We start from the raw sequence: 17,999 nt of genomic DNA on the forward strand, positions 1-17,999 counted from the left end.
TTGAAGAATTGACCCCTTTGCAGTTATGCAGTGCCCTTCTTTATCTTTGATAAATTTCCTTGCTCTGAAGTGTACTTTGAAAATCATGAAGCTACTCCAGCTTTCTCTTGATTAGTGTTCAAATTGCATATTTTTCTAATTTCTTCACTTTTATCTATATCTTAATTTCTAAAGTGGGTTTCTTGTAGAAAACATCTTGTTGGGCCCTATCTTTTTAATCCATCCAATATTTTCTATCTTTTATTTGGTGTATTTAGATCTTTGTCATTTAAAGTGACTATTGATATAGTTAGATTAATATCTAACATATTTTAACTATTTTTAAAATTGTCCTTGTTCTTTGTTTCTTTGTGTGTGTGAGTGTTCCACTCTTTTCCTGCATTCTTGGGTTTTATTTTATTATTTATTATATTTTACTTTTTATGGCCATTCCCACAGTGTATGGAAGTTCCCAGGTTAGGGATTGAATGGTATCAGCAGTTGTGACCTACACCACAGCTGCAGCAATGAAGGATCCTTTAACCCACTGCACTAGGCTGAGAATTGAAACTGCATCTTTCCAGTGAACTGAGCCACTGCAGTCAGGTTTTTAACCTACTGTGCCACAGCAGGAACTCTTATTGTTGGGTTTTAATTGATCATTTTTATGATTCCATTTATTCTTATAGTGTATCAATTACACTTCTTTAAAAAAATTTTAGTAGCTGCTCTAGAGTTTGCTGTGTACATGTACAACTAATCTAATATACTTTCATATAACACTATTCACTTCATGGGTAGTGCAGCTACCTTATAACAGAGTGTGCTCAATTTCTCCATCCTGTCCCTTATACTGCTGTTGTTCATTTCACTTATCATAAGCTCTAGTTACCAAATACATTGTTGCTGTTATTATTTTGAATGAACTATTATCTGTTAGATCAACTAAGACTAAAACAAAAGAATTTATTTTGCCTTCGTATATTCTTTCCTTTATATAGATCTATGTTTCTGGCCTATATAATTTTCCTTCTCTGTGAACAATTTAACATTTCTTGCAAGACAGGTCTACTGGTGACAAATTCCCTCAATTTTTATTTGGGAAAATCTTTATTTCTCCTTCAATTTTGAAGGATAATTTTGCACAGTACAGAATTTGAGATCGGTTGTTTTTTTTTCTTTCAAAACTTAACTAAACCATTTCATTCTCTTCTTTCTTATGTGGTTTTTAAAAGGAAATACAATAAAATTCTTATTTTTGTTTCTCTATGTTTAAGATGGTCCTCCTCCCTTCTAGTTTCCTTCAAAATTTTATCAGTCTTTGCTTTTCTGCAGTTTGAATATGGTAGACTATTATGAGTTGAATTCTGTCATTCCCCCTTAATAAAGATATGTTGAAATCCTAATCACCTCAGGATGTATTTGGAAATAAGGTCATTGTAGGTGTAATTAGTTAAGTTATGATGAGGTCACACTGAAGTAGAATGAGACCCTAATCCAATATGACTGGTGTTCTTATAAGAAAAGTATGTGAAGACACCGAGATACACAGGTATCATATGATAATAAAGGCAAATATTGGAGTTATCCAACTGTAGGCCAAGGAATGTCAAAGATTGCCAGCAAACCATCAGAAGCTAGGAAGAGGCAATGAAGTATTTCCCTACAGCTTTCCCTGCTCACACCTTCATTTCAGACTTCTACCCACCAGAACTATAAGACAATAAACTTCTATTGTTTTAAGCCACTCAGTTTATGGTACTTTGTTATGGAAGCCCTAGGAAACTAACATATATGCATAGGTGTAGAGTTTTGGTGTTTTTCCTGCTCCATAGTCTCTGAGCTTCTTGGGTCTATTATTTAGTGTCTGTCATTAATTTTGGAAAATTCTCAGCCATTATTACTTCAAATGTTCTATTCTTTTCTCTCTTCTTATGTTTCTTATGTATATTGTTGCAGCTTTTATAATTGTCCCATAGTTCTTGAATATTCTGTTCCATTTCTTCTATTCTTTTTCTCTATGCTTTTCTTTTTTGGCCACACCCAAAGGCGTGAGGAATTTCTCAGGCCAGGGATTGAACCTGTGCCACAGCAGTAATGAGAACCTCAGCAGTGATAATGCCAGATCAGATCTGTAACCTGCTGAGCCACAAGGGAACTCCTCTCTGTGCTTTTCTATTAGATATTTCTATTAACATATTTTTAAGTACACTACTTTCTTTAGCTGTGTCCACTCTAATGATGAGTTCATCAAAGGTATTCTTCATCTCTGTTATGGTGTTTTTCATTCGTAGCATTTCTTTTTGCTTCATTCTTAGAGTGTTGATCTCTCTGCTTACATTACCCGTGTGTTCTTGCATGTTGTCCAGTTTTTCCATTATAGCTCTTAGCATATTAATCATTGTGTTAGTTTTCTAAGGCTGCCATAACAAAGTCACACAGATTGGGTGGCCTAACAGCAGGTATTTCTTTTTTCACAGTTTTGGAGGCGAAAAATCAAAGATCAAGGTGTTAGCAGGGTTGGTTACTTCTCAGGACTCTAGATGGCTATCTTCCTTATATCTTCACATAGTCATCCCACTGTGCTTGTCTGTGTCCTAATTTCTTTTTTTTATAAGGACACCAGTTATATTAGATTAGAGCTCACTCTAATGACCTCACTTAATCACCTCTTTAAAGGTTCTTTCTCCAAATACAGTCACATCCTGGGGTACTAGGAATTAGGACTTTGACATGAATTTGGGGAGACACAATTCAGCCCATAACCATAGTTATTTTAAATTACCAACCTGATATTCTAAAATCTCTGCTATATCTGAGTCTTTTTCTGATGTTTATCTTATCTCTTCATATTTTGTCTTCCTTTTTAGCATGTCTTGTAATTTTTTTAAAAGATAGACATGATAGATTGAATAGAAAAAACTGAGATAGATGTGCATTTAGTGAGAGGTTTCATGTGTATCTGGCTGGGATGTTTACTGTTTGCTCTAGCTGTGGTGTCAGAGACTATTGTGTCATCTACTTTTCTTGTTTTTGTCCTCCCTATTATCTTTGAATTTCCCTAGAGACTTCTTAAATTGGATCTGAGATTTACAGTTCTTTCAGCTGCAAGCCCCTGTTATTATGCAGGGGCCAAATTGATGTGGTGATAAAATATGGGAGTAGAACAAATATTTTATAATGTTATATTTGGTTTCAATCTTTAGTGAATTGATGATTATTAAATTATGAGAGTAAGATGGGAAAACTTTCATGTACTCCTCAAAAATATAATAAACATAACAATTTGATTTTTTTCTTAGAAATTATTTACTTTTATGGATTATTTAAACTTCATTTATTACATAATGCCTAGAAGTTTAAATTTTGACAGTAAACTATACTTATGGATTTTGCAGGACAAGATTTAAACATTTTCTTTTTAATTATTTGATTCTCAAGTTTAGTTTGCTTATTTAGAGTTCTTATTTTAGGAATCATTGTCAGTTTTATCATTAGAGGTACAGTGTATGGGAGTGTCTTAGGTCAAACAGGAAGGCTAGGGGGACCTGGCATTGAGTGTTTCCCTTCCCCCACATCAGTTAGGCCATGGTAAAATCTAAGTGGGTTAGGCTCTGACAAAATAGTTTAAAATTGAGGAGAGCAGAATGCTATGGACTTATTTCAAATTCATTACTCCCACTAACCACCCTCCTGCCCCCGACCTGGTTAGGCTCCTAGGGGTTAACACTCTCAAAATATGGAAGTCTCTATAAGACTGGGCCCCAGAAGTTGTATCTCTCAATTTAGTCCACACTCAGTCTCTAGTAATTATGTAGCTATTCTTTCAGTAGAAACACTTAAAGCTTACCAAGCTCATGTAGCAGCTGCGTTCCTCCTAAACTGTGATTCCATGTATGATGTGTGTTACTACTTTCTGGGGCAGTAGTTTACCCTGGGACCTCAATTGTCTGATAGATATAAGAAGAGTTGTGGTATTTCAGTTTGTTTATAAGCATTTTTCTCTTGGAAGTGATGATTTCCACACTCTTTATATGTTGGACTAGAAACCAGAAGTAAAAAATATCTATTTTTGAAAATTAAGAAAAATAAGCTACGAGAACAACAAATCACCTATAATGTCATCACCCTGAGATTTAAAAGAGTATTGTTATACATCTTTCCACTTATTTTTCTACCTAGACATTTGTTTTATGTATTACTTTAAACAATCAGAGAAGACAGACAAATCTGTAATTACCCATATACTCATGTTAATTTTTTGTTCCATTGTTTTCCGGTTGGTGCCTCCTTTGTACCCTTCTCAATTCAATTTTTTGCACTCACTCTATAGATATAATTACCATCCTGATCTTTTTTTTTTTTTGTCTTTTTTGTCTTTTGTCTTGTTGTTGTTGTTGTTGTTGTTGCTATTTCTTGGGCCGCTCCCGCGGCATATGGAGGTTCCCAGGCCAGGGGTTGAAACGGAGCTGTAGCCACCAGCCTACGCCAGAGCCACAGCAACGCGGGATCCGAGCGCGTCTGCAACCTACACCACAGCTCACGGCAACGCCGGATCGTTAACCCACTGAGCAAGGGCAGGGACCGAACCCGCAACCTCATGGTTCCTAGTCGGATTCGTTAACCACTGCGCCACGACGGGAACTCCCCATCCTGATCTTAACCTATATTCTCCCTAATACTCTTTTTGTTAATATTTCCTTTTTTTTAATGGCTGTACCCACAGCATATGGAAGTTCCTGGGCCAGGGATTGAATCCAAGCTGCAGCTACGACCACTGCAGTCAAATTCTTAACCTACTGTGCTACAGCAGGAACTCCTTTTTGTTATTTCTTTATAATATATGTATATTATTAAACATTACATAAACAGAATCCTATTGTGTATAACCTTCAACAAGTAGCTATTCTCAATCAACATTTTGCTTTGGCAATTTATTCATTTTGGAACATACATCCAGTTCATTATTTAACTCTTTTCTGATCCTTGTACTATATGACCTTACACAATTTGCTAATCGTTTTGTCTATTAGTGCATATGAAGATTGCTATGAGTTTTTTGCTCTAATGGGAAATGTTGTAATGCCCATTCTTCTATATGTCTCTTTGTATACATGTATGTGTCACAAGAGAGGCTGTATGGTATAGGATGAAAGAGCACAGGCTTCAAAGTCAATGCTGCCTCATTTTAAATTCCCATGTTATTATTTACCAGTAATGCAATCATATAGCTGGTAATCCGTAAATTGAGACCATATTATTCTATGCCTAGAACACCAAGGTAAGGATATAATATTTAATTGAATAGGCAATGAGGAGACATTAGAGATTTTTAACAGAAAGTGACAAGATCAGATTGACAGTGAGATTTATCTGAAAGCGGTATCAACTACAAATTGACCTAGAAAATTAAGAGATTGGAAAGCCAGCCCATTCTACTTGCATTTCTGGATGTGTTACCTGTCTTAGGTTTTCAAACTGAATAGAATTTTGAAGAAAACATTCTGGATCTCATAATGCATCATTTATAATTCTCTTTTTTCTTTCTCCTTTCTCCAAAGTAAAAGCTGAAGTCATTCCCACTGAGAGGATTAGTGTTGATCATCTCACCAGATAATTCTTACTTTTGAAACTTCATTCTTTTATATTAAAGTGCTATACCTGGCAAACATTTATCATACCTTCAAAGTATTCTCCAGAAGCATTCTCTTTAATCTTTTTTAGTTCTTTGGATATTTATCTTAGTAACCCTAAATAACTTAATATGCCTATGTATCTACTTCTTGCTTTATCAACTTTATATCTATTTACAACCTTCTATGAAAAAATGTAGGTTTCATTCAATAATATTAACCTCAATTCCCTATCTCTTCTATTTTTTCTTAGTTATGACAACTTTAGGATTTTCTATTGATCCCTTTTAAACTTTCGATAATATGTTTAAAACTCTACCTTCCCCTTATCTTCCCTATGTTTTTGTATTGCTTGCTTTTATAGCTTTAAATAAGGCACAATAAACTATGTTTCATGCCCTATTAGATTTTAACTGTTGTCTCTCTACTACCTACCTTGTGAGATAGAGATACTCTCTTTTTTCTATTTCTTCTTTCTACTTCTCACCTATCATCAATTTTCCTTCATTTTGAATTGTTGAGGCTGCTAAAGTTTTCATTCCAAATTTGTAGTCATATTTAAGTTTTCACGCTTTGTGTAAAGACTGTAAAAGATGAATACCAAAAACATTATTATGGTAATGAAAATATTATTCACTCTTGTGTCAACTAGTATTTACTTTTCCGTGGATTGAATGCCATCAGCCTCGGACACCTTAAAAAGGAATGTTCCTATCATTAAGGTAAACTATAATTTCATTTCTTACAGTTCATCAGTGCTTCAAATATCGTAGTTTTCTTTGGTTTCCTACTAGATTGGCTAAAATTAAGAAGCCTAACAATTCCAAGTGCTGAAAAGGATGTGGAGCAACTGGAATTTCCAAACATTGTTAGTAAGAGTGTTAGTTGGTACAACAACTTTGGAAAATAGTTTAGCATTATCTATTAAAATGAAACATGTGCAACCTATAATCCAGCTTCTCCACTCTCACATATATGCCCCAAAGTCATGTAAGCAAAAGAATATCCATAGAAACACTGTTCATAATAGCCAAATCTGGAAGAAATGCAAATATCTATCAACTATGGAATGGATCAATAAATTGCAGTACATTCATACCGGAAGATACCATACAACAATGAGAATGTGTTGCCATTTCCAACACAGAAATAATATTGAATAAAAGAAGCAAGGTATATAAGAGTAATTACTGTATGATTCATTTATATATAATTAAGTGTTGTATAGAGTATTAGAAGTCAGCATTGTGATTACCCTCAGGGATTCAGGTAATAACCAGGATTGCAGAATTTTGGGGTACTGATGTTATTCAATTTCTTCTTTTTATTTTTTTATTACTCAATGAATTTATTACATTTATAGTTGTACAATGACCATCACAATCCAAATTTATAGCATTTCCATCCCACAACCCCAGCTCTTCCCTGCACCCCCAAACTGTCTCCTTTAGAAACCATAAGTTTTTCAAGGTCTGTGAGTCAGCATCTGTTCTGCAAAGAAGTTCAGTCTGTCCTTTTTTCAGATTCCACATGTCAGTGAAAGCACTTGACGTTGGTGTCTCATTGTATGGCTGACTTCACTCAGCATGATAATTTCTAGGTCCATCCATGTTGCTAAAAATGCTGGTATTTCATTCCTTTTAATGGCTGAGTAATATTCCATTGTGTATATGTACCACTTCTTCTGGATCCACTCCTCTGTCATGGACATTTAGGTTGTTTCCATGTCTTGGCTATTGCAAATAGTGCTGCAATGAACACTGGAGTACGTGTGTCTTTTCGAGTCATGGTTGTCCCTGGGTAGATGCCCAGGAGTGGGACTGTTGGATCAAATGGCAATTCTATGTTTAGTTTTCTGAGGCATCTCCATACCATTTTCTATAGTGGTTGCACCAATTGACAATCCCACCAACAGTGTACTAGTGTTCCTTTGTCTCCACCCCCTCTCCAGCACTTATTGTTTGTAGACGTTTTGCTGATGGCCATTCTGGCTGGTGTAAGGTGGTACCTTGGAGTGGTTTTGATTTGCATTTCTCTAATAATGAGTGATGTTGAACATCTTTTCATGTGTGTTTTGGCCATCTGTATGTCTTCTTTGGAGAACTGTCTGTTTAGATCTTCTGCCCATTTTTGGATGGGGTTGTTTGTTGTTTTGGTATTGAGCGGTAGGAGGTGTTTATAAATTTTGGAGATTGATCCCTTGTCAGTCGATTCATTTGCAAATATGTTCTCCCATTCTGTGGGTTGTCTTTTTGTGTTGTTTAGGGTTTCCTTTGCTGTACAGAAACTTTTAAGTTTGATTAGGTCCCATTTGTTTATTTTTGTTTTTATTGTCAATACTCTAAGAGGTGGATCCGAGAAGATGTTGCTGTCGTTTATGTCAGAGAGGGTTTGGCCTATGTTTTCCTCTAAGAGTTTTATAGTGTCTGGTCTCATATGTAGGTCTTTAATCCATTTGGAGTTTATTTTTGTGTATGGTGTTAGGGAGTGTTCTAATTTCCTTCTTTTCCATGTGGCTGTCCAGTTTCCCCAGCACCACTTATTGAACAGGCTGTCCTTTCTCCATTGTATGTTCTTGCCTCCTCTGTCATAGATGAGTTGGCTGTAGGTGTGTGGGTTTAATTCTGGGCTTTCCCTCCTGTTCCACTGATCTATATTTCTGTCTTTGTGCCAGTACTGTACGGTTTTGATGATTATAGTATAGTCTGAATTCCAGGAGCCTGATTCCTCTAGCTGCATTTTTCTTTTTCAGGATGTCTTTGGCTAATCTGGGTCTTTTGTGTTTCCAAACACACTTCAAAATATTTTGTTTGGGTTTTGTGAAAAATGTCCTTGGTAATTTGATAGAGATTGCATTGAATATGTAATAACAGACATCACAGAAATACAAAGGATCATAAGAGACTACTATATGCAACTAGATGCCAATAAAACAGAAAACCTAGAAGAAATGGACAAATTCTTAGAAAAGTACAATCTTCCATGACTAAACCAAGATGAACTAGAAAAGATGAATGGACCAATCACAAGAACTGAAATTAAAACTGTGATTAAAAAACTTCCAAGAAGCAAAAGTCCAGGACCAGATGGCTTCACAGGCGAATTCTATCAAACTTTCAGAGAAGAGATAATACCCATCTTTCTGAAACTATTTCAAAAATTTGAGAGGAAGGGACACTCCCAAACTCATTCTATTAGGCCACCATATCACCCTGATACCAAAACCAGATAAAAATACCACAACAAAAGAAAACTATATGCCAATTTCACTGATGAACATCGAGGCAAAAATCCTCAACAAAATACCACCAAACCGCATCCAACAGTACATTCAAAGGATTGTACATCATGATCAAGTGGGATTTATCCAGGGATGAAAGAGTTCTTCAATATCCACAAATCCATCAGTGTGATACATTAACAAACTGAAGAATAAAAACCATATGATCCTCTCAATAGACACAGAAAATGCCTTTGACAAAATCCAACACCCATTTCTGAGAAAAAAAAAAAAAACCTTCAGAAAGTGGGCATAGTGGGAACCTACCTCAACATAATAAAGGCCATATAAGACAAACCCACAGCAAACATCATTCTCAATGGTGAAAAGCTGAAAGAATCCCCTCTGAGATCAGGAACAAGACAAGGATGTCCGCTCTCACCATTACTCTTCAACGTAGTTTTGGAAGCCCTAGCCATAGCAATCAGAGAAGTAGAAGAGATAAAAGGAATCCAAATTGGAAAGGAAGAAGTAAAACTATCACTATTTGAAGATGACAGGATACTGTACCCAGAGAATCCTAAAGACTCTACCAGAAAACTGTTGGAGCTCATCCATGAATTTGGCAAAGTCGCAGGATACAAAATTAATACACAGAAATTGACGGCATTTCTATACACTAACAATGAAAGATCATTTACCATCGCATCCAAAAGAATAAAATACCTAGGAGTAAACCTACCTAAAGGGACAAAAGACCTGTACTCTGAAAACTATAAGCCACTGATGAAAGAAATCAAAGATGACACAAATAGATGGAGAGATATACCATGCTCTTGGATTGGAAGAGTCAATATTATCAAAATGACTATACTACCCAAGGCAATCTACAGATTCAATTTCTTGATATAAATGTTGTTTACATAGATGTATTTACTATGTAAAAATTCATCAAGCAGTACAGTTACAAATTATGGACTTTTGTTATGTATGATATATATCAGTTTTTAAAATTAACCATAAAATGGTTCTTTTAGTGGTCAAATAAAAAATTTCTTATTTTCTATTTGGTTCAAACATCATTTTTTTTTTGTCCATGCCCACAGCATGTGGAAGTTTCCAATCCAGAGACTGAACCCACACCATAATACAAACCCAAGCTGCTTCGGTGACAATACCGGACCCTTACCCCACTGGGCTACAAGGGAACGCCTCAAAAGTCGTTTTTAATATGTCACATATTTTATTTTCTTCTTTTTACTTTCTTTGGAATGTTTGTGCCCACTTCTTACTTTGCCTCTCTTTTGTCCCAGTTTTCCCTAACCCTTTAGACTGTGAGTCAGCATCAAGCTAGCAGTTTGTCAAAGTAATAGCTGTAAGCATTTCAACTTTCCCATCCCGTGACACATTTCATCATTTTCTTTCTTTTTCATGGCAGTTGATAAGGCCAGTCAACTGAGTATATCTTTTCTTATAATTTGTTTCTTACTTAGAGTCCTAATTAGCATAAAGGGAGTTGAAGAATTGTTTCTATGTGGAATACTTATTACCAAGGTTAAGAGACACTATGTTTAACATTTAATTGGTTTATAGTGCTGTGAGGCTAGTCTTCAAGGTCATAAAAATCTTACTTATGAACACACACACAAAAATGCTAACAGCTGTTTTAAAAACATCAAAGTTGCATTTTCTTCTTGAGCAAGAGGAGTTGTTCCTTGCACAAAACCCAAGTCTAATATATCTTTAAATGTTCTTTTGATGAATAGAAGTAAACTTGACCCTGTCCTAAGAACAAGTAAGTTGCCTGCAAATGTGACTTCTTTTTATTCCTCTAACATCACCTTATGCACGAACCAATTTGCCAATCATTCAGATTATACTGACAAAGACTAAGACCCACTTGTGAATCTGCCACAGTCTCACAGTCTCCCCTCCTGCAAGAACGTATTGGCTCAGTGCCCTGTTGACCATAAAGTAACTAAGCCCATATTGTGTCCTAACTTTCTCTCTTTCCTTAACCTCCTATCCACCACCATAATCCTTTTGTATACACAAACCAGAGTGACAATCTAAACATTTAAAATATAATGTTCTACCCTCTGTTTAAATTCTATAAAGGCCTTCTATGACCTTTAGAATAAAATCCAAATGTACATAATCCAACCCCTAGCTGCATACCCTTATTCCCAGCTCAGCGTTGGCAATTCTTTCTGCCTACAAGGTTCTGCCCACAGATTTTCCCATGACCTAATCTTTCTCATCAGTCAGAGAATTCTGAATTTAGTGGTTACACATTCCAAGAGACCTTCAAAAGTGGTGTCCCACCCCCATTGCCAATCTATCTACATATTGTAACCCAGTTTTATTTTACCTTAAACTATTAATCGTTTATTTCTGGACCTGATGTTTGTCCCCATCATCCTCACCTTGCATTATACAAACTCTATTAGATTAAACAGTTTTCCCATCTTGAATTCTGCCTGTCACTAAGTTGGTTCTAAATAAAATATTTGTGGAATGAATGAATAAATGATAAATGTTACTATGAACATAGGTCCTCATTCAAAATTACCACTCATTTATCACCAATAATTCATGTTTCCTTAAAAAGATACTCTTTTATGCAATTATACATTTTACTATATGACTACAGTATTTGTTATTTATGGTTGAGTAACAATTTACCCTAAAAACATGTGGTTTAAAATAGCAAATATTAATTGTCTTATAGTTTCTATGGATCGGCAAACTGGGAATGGCTTATGTGATTCCTCTGGCTCAAGATATCTCAGATTGCAATTAACCAAGGTATTTGCCAGGGCAGTAGTCATCTCAAGACTCCAAAGGGGAAGTGTATGCCTCCAAGCTTACTCTGATTGTTGGAAGGATTCACCTTCTCATAGGCAGTCAGACTGAAGGCCAAAGCATACTAGCTATTGGTGGAGGCTTTTCTCAGTTCCTTGCCATATGGGTCTTTCCATACAACAGCTCATAACTTGGCATTTTGCCTCATCAGAATGAGAAAATGAGAGAGAACAATACAGGCTAAGCAATTTTGTAGCCAAAATCTTGGAAATGGCATGCCATCATTTTTGCCATATTCTGTATCCTTATTGAGACAATGGCCCTTGAACAAAGACTTATAGGATGATTTGCAAATATCCCAGGAAAATTATTAAGACAGCTGTAAAAGCATATACAAAGGAGAGATCGGGATAGCTATGTTAAAGGAAATAATGTTTAGTGTGTCTAAAAAGAATAAAAAAGGGAAAACATAGAGATAAGGTTGGAAAGAAGGACTAGATCATGCAAGGCTTTGTAGAACATTATTAGAAATTTGTTGTTTTTTTTTCCCCACTGAATGATGTGAGGAGCCTTTTGGAGGATTTTGAGCACAAGAGTGGTTATAATCTGTCATAATATTTTAACAGGGTCATGTTGATTACCATGTTGAGAATATTCTAAAGGGAACTTGAGAAGAAAGAAACAGACAGATCATTGAGCTTTTGCAATAAGCTATATAAGAGATGCTAGGGACTCAAACTGGAATAGTAACAGTGAGGATTAATAAGTGATCATACCCTGGGTATATTTTGAAAGCAAAGTTAAGAGCATTTGTTTGAAGATTGGATAGTATATGTGGTAGAAAGGGAAGTCATGTTTGACTCCAAGAATTTTGGCCTGAACCAACAAAGAACAAAGTTGCCATGAACTGAGTTGAAGGGGTCAGTCTGTCTATGGGAAGAGCATGTTTAGTGGAAGATCACTAGACGATCCATTTTAGACATGTTAACTTTGAAAGGCCCACTAGCTATCTGAAAGGAGATGTTGAGCAGGTAATAATCTGGAGTTAGAAATGAGGTTCAGCCTAGAGATATATATTTACAAGGAGCTAGCATATAGAAGATGCTTAAAGCAATAAGGTAAGATGAAGACACTCAGAAAAGACAAGAGGTAAAAATAAAAACATCAGGGTAAAAATCATTATTCTTGAATCCATTCTGTGCTCAAACTAGGACCAATGACAAGGAGCATGGTAGTGGTTTCCTGCTGAATGGACAGCTGGAGTGTTCCCAGAAGTTTCCTTCTTATTGAGATTTCTTCTAACCAGGACTAATATTAGTTAAATCAGAACTACTTCTTGCCTTCAACCAGGCAAGCCTCAAGGCAAGCTCTGCTTCACAATTGAGTTTTAAGAAAGCCTATTACTTCCTTTCTCCAACATTTGCTGTCTGCATCCTCTGAGTCAAAGTTCTCAAGCCTTAGTGTACATAATAATCTCTAGGAAAGCTTGTAATTTGTTATCTCCAGAGAGTCTCAATCTGTAGGTGGAGCTAGAAATCTTCATCCTTAGCAAGCACCACAGTTGATCTTAATGAGGGGGCTCTACCTGAGAAAGCTAGATCACCATAAAAATGCTAACCGTTTTATTACTCTAGAAAGGTTAAAATACTCTAGTGGCTATTGACTTTAGCTTTCTAATGGTAATATGGTTACTTCCTAAAAGCTGTCATAGATTTTAAGCTTAAAATTACACATAACAAGTTAATTAGCTGTGGTGTAGGCCAGTAGCTACAGCTCCAATTGGACCCCTACCCTGGGAACTTCCATATGCCACAGGTATGCCTGAAGAGACAAAGAAAAAAAAGTAAAAAACAAAAAACCAAAAAAAAACAAGCAAATCAGCTTTCTTGTAACAGTTCTTTGTTTCTCTCATGTCTACAGTTTCAACTTATATGCTAAATATAAAATGAAACGTCCATTTGTGGTATATATACACAGTGGAATACTACTCAGCCATAAAAAATAATGAAATAATGCCATTTGCAGCAATATGGATGGAACTAGAGACTCTCATCCTGAGTGAAGTCAGAAAGAGAAAGACAAATACCATATGATATCACTTACATCTGTAATCTAATGTATGGCACAAATGAACCTTTCCACAGAAAAGAAACTCATGGACTTGGAGAATAGACTTGTGGTTGCCAAGGGGGAGAGGGAGGGAGTAGGGTGGTTGGGAAGTTTGGGGTTAATAGATACAAACTATTGCCTTTGTAATGGATTAGCAATGAGATCCTGTTGTTTAGCACTGGGAAATATGTCTAGTTACTTATGATGGAGCATGATAATGTGCAAAAATAGAATGCGTACATGTATGCATAACTGGGTCACCATGGTATACAGTAGAAAAAAAATTGTTTTGGGGAAATAATTAAAAAATTAAAAAATAAAAAAAGAACAGTGAATTGTAGGCAGGGTTATGTGTCCTGTAGATTCACTAGGCCAGCTTACCAATTTACATATATGTTTGAAAATTAAACATTAGCGTTGCCCTAGTAATGCGAACTCTTCTAAATTGTGTACTACCTCTAGGCCAAGGTCAAATGGATGCAGCTAAATCTCAAAGAAGAAATTTCCATAAAAATATGAGAAACTAAAAATAGTGTTTCATAATAGAAGCCTGGAGAAACTTAAAAATAAATAAATAAATAAATAAATATAAAAGTACGAAGGCAAAACTAAAAAATAAATGAATAAATAAAATGAAATTTTGCTGCCTGCATGTTCCAAGTTATTTTACTTACTTTATTCATACTAGTAAAATGAAACAGAGTGTATCTTATTTTTTAAACACTGCTTCCTTCAGGAGTTGTTTCCTGTCCTTTGCTCCTCTTCCACCCCTCACTAAGCCCATTTACCACCTCACCCTTCATTTTTCTTTGTTTCACCGGCTGGCCATAAGCATCTCTCTTTGCTGCTCCCATATGCTTCCATATCATCCTGTGCATACCTCTCACTATGTGGTATTAAAATTTGCTGTGTATGGAGTTCCTGTCGTGGCGCAGTGGTTAGCGAATCCAACTAGGAACCATGAGGTTGCGGGTTCGGTCCCTGCCCTTGCTCAGTGGGTTAACGATCCGGCGTTGCCGTGAGCTGTGGTGTAGGTTGCAGACGTGGCTCGGATCCCGAGTTGCTGTGGCTCTGGCATAGGCTGGCAGTTACAGCTCCGATTAGACCCCTAGCCTGGGAACCTCCATATGCTGCGGGAGTGGCTCACGTAAAGGCAAAAAGACAAAAAAAAAAAAAATTTGCTGTGTACATATTAGATTTGAGCTCTTCATCCACAGAAGCTGTATCTCCTTTGTGCCTAGTACCTAGCACATCAAAGGCACTCAGTGAATATTGTTGAAGTGAACCGAACTGCTTAAAATCACAGGATGTATATAGCTCCAAAAATGGCATCTATTTCTTAACTTTTACCCTTGAGAAAAGAGATATTTCTCTGGATTCTCAGGGGTGACTCTCATTCCAGACCTCAGATAATGCCTCAAATTTCCCTGGTGATCCTCATAAGAAACCTTTGTCTTTTTTTTCTTTTTTCTTTTTTGTCTCTTAGGGCCACACCCACGGCATATGGAGGTTCCCAAGCTAGGGTTTGAATTGGAGCTGTAGCCGCCAGCCTACACCACAGCAACGTTCAGATCCGAGCCGCATCTGCAACCTACACCACAGCTGACCACAACGCTGGATCCTTAACACACTGAGTGAGGCCAGGGATCAAATCTATGTTCTCATGAATACTAGTCAAATTCGTTTCCACTGAGCCATGACGGGTAACTCCAGAAACCGTTCTTCTTAAAAGGAATATTAGCAGTTGTTAAGGACATGAGATACTAGTTGATTTTTCCATATCAATGTGTCAAAAGAATCATGAAAGCATAGAGAATGCAGGCGCATTTAAAAGTAGTCACCATATGCAATTACTGCTGTCTGATTTCTAATTCATGAAATTTCTATTATCCATCTTCTTCAAATGAGTTGGAAATCTAGTTTTATAGACATTTTAATTTTATTTGATTAGTTTAAGAAGCAAAAGCATGAGTTAATGGTGTATTACCATTCCCATGTACTAGAAAGATGTGTCAATGAAACATAATTGTCAACTCTTCCATACATTAATGTGAACCATATGTGAAAATTTGATGTGCTTCCCTGCTGTATAAAACATCTTGAAAGCCTTTTATGAGTATTTTACAGCTAATTCAGAGATCTCAACCACGGCCAAAAAAAGTAACTTGATTTTTGCATCACTCTTTTCTTTTCTGCAAAGTATCATTGCAGTGTGAAAGCAGAGAACATTTTTTTCTAAACCATGTTTTATAGAATACTAGTGATCTTTGAGATGTTAATAGGACCCTCTGAGCAAAAATTTTGGAAACATTAAGTAAAACAGAAGTAAATAGCTTTTCTTTTTGCAAGACTTCTGTGAATCTTTACCATGCATTATAAACAGGACTGATTTTTTTCCCTCAGCACTGCAGGCATAGTGTCAAAGACCCACAATACTTTTAGGAGTCCAAAAAAGTATTTTAATTTCTTTCTAATAAGAAAAATGAAAATATAACAATGAATGTATTCTAGATTACTTTTATGCCAGTGTAGTCATAAAATATATTTTAATAGTTTTCTATGGAGGAAGTAGCCCATAAAGGGGCTAGAGCTTATGAATATCATAGTGAAAACCTAGTTATGATTTTCTAAAAGCTATGATATGAAGGATTTTCCAGCAGTTACTTATGCATGAGTATCTGTTTGCAGAGTTTCTCAGAGGACAAGGATTAAGAATATGTAGAAATAGGAGTTCCCGTCGTGGCGCAGTGGTTAACGAATCCGACTAGGAACCATGAGGTTGGCGGGTTCGGTCCCTGCCCTTGCTCAGTGGGTTAAAGATCCGGCGTTGCCGTGAGCTGTGGTGTAGGTTGCAGACGCGGCTCGGATCCCGCGTTGCTGTGGCTCTGGCGTAGGCCGGTGGCTACAGCTCCGATTCGACCCCTAGCCTGGGAACCTCCATATGCCGCGGGAGCGGCCCAAGAAATAGCAACAATAACAACAACAACAACAACAACAAAAAAGAGACAAAAGGCGAAAAAAAAAAAAAAAGAATATGTAGAAATAGGAGTTCTGGTTTTGGTCAGTGGGTTACGAAGTCAACATAGTGTCCATGAGGATGCAGGTCTGACGCCTGGCCTCACTTAGTGGTCTAAGGATCCAGAGTTGCAGTGAGCTGTGGTGTAGGCTGGCAGCTGCAGCTTCAATTTGACTGCTAGCCTGGTCCATATGCCACAGGTGCAGCCCTTGAAAAAAAAGAATATGTAGAAATATTTGTGTAGTGAAATGAATACTGGAGTGTGAGTTATAAAAATTAGATTTTAGTGATACCTGATGCTAACTAACCATGCATCTTTGAGAAAGCCATGAACCATCTCTGGCTCTCAGACTGCTAAAAGACAAAATCATAGTATTCAACTGGATGTGTCAACTATGCTTTCCAGCTTACAAGAAGTATGATTTTATGTTTTGAATATCCTGTATGTTTTTCTAATTTTTAAAAAGCTTATTCACACAGGATAGAACATAACTTTCAAGGAAAAGACTACTACTGTGGACTGAAAGTCACAAATAAAAGCATTAGCCCCACTTTTGGCCCTAACTTCTGCCAATAACAAAATCCACCAAAAGTTTCTCTCTTAAATAAGAAAAATAATAAGGAACGTGAAAATAGTTTTATATTTAGTATGTTCTCTACTCAGGTTCATGGCAAATAATTGAAAATCTTCTCCCCTTGTGATGAGGGCTGCAGTGGTGGGATTGACCAAGAGAGAAAAGGCAAATATATCTTCTAGTTTTCAAGTTGGAATGGTTGTTCTACCATCTCATCTTTTTGACAGGTTGTTTTGGGGGTCATTTGTCAGATAACAAAAAGGAGATGGACTACAGATGGTTCTGTATGTTAGTCTAAAATTCAGGAGAGAAGCCAGGTCTGGTGTCTTCTATTTGGGAATCTTCTGCCTAGTGGAAGTAGTTTAAACTATTGGAATAGAATAAATAACCCTGAGGAATAAGTGAGAGAGATAGTGGACTAAGGATATAAGTATGGGGAACATCAATTTTAGAGGGTATTTATAGGAAGATGAATTCCTAAAGAGGGCATTAAAAAAACCACACACACAAGACAAAGAAGTACAATGAGAACCAGAAGAGGTTATTATCAGGAAATAGAACAGAGGACATTATAATGGAAATAGAGCAGACATGTTTAAGACCAAAAAAGGAAAAGTACTCATGGTCATTTCAAGTGAGAACACCAATCACTATAACTTTCT

At 36.4% G+C, this 17,999-nt stretch overlaps 1 long non-coding RNA gene across 2 annotated transcripts in view; it reads left to right on the forward strand.

Annotated features, from left to right (window-relative positions):
- Positions 1–17,999, forward strand: part of LOC110257744 — a 209,210-nt gene that overhangs the window by 64,160 nt on the left and 127,051 nt on the right. The window lies entirely within an intron of this gene.

The sequence above is a fragment of the Sus scrofa genome, chromosome X, assembly GCF_000003025.6.
Source record: "Sus scrofa isolate TJ Tabasco breed Duroc chromosome X, Sscrofa11.1, whole genome shotgun sequence".
Lineage (NCBI taxonomy): Eukaryota > Metazoa > Chordata > Mammalia > Artiodactyla > Suidae > Sus > Sus scrofa.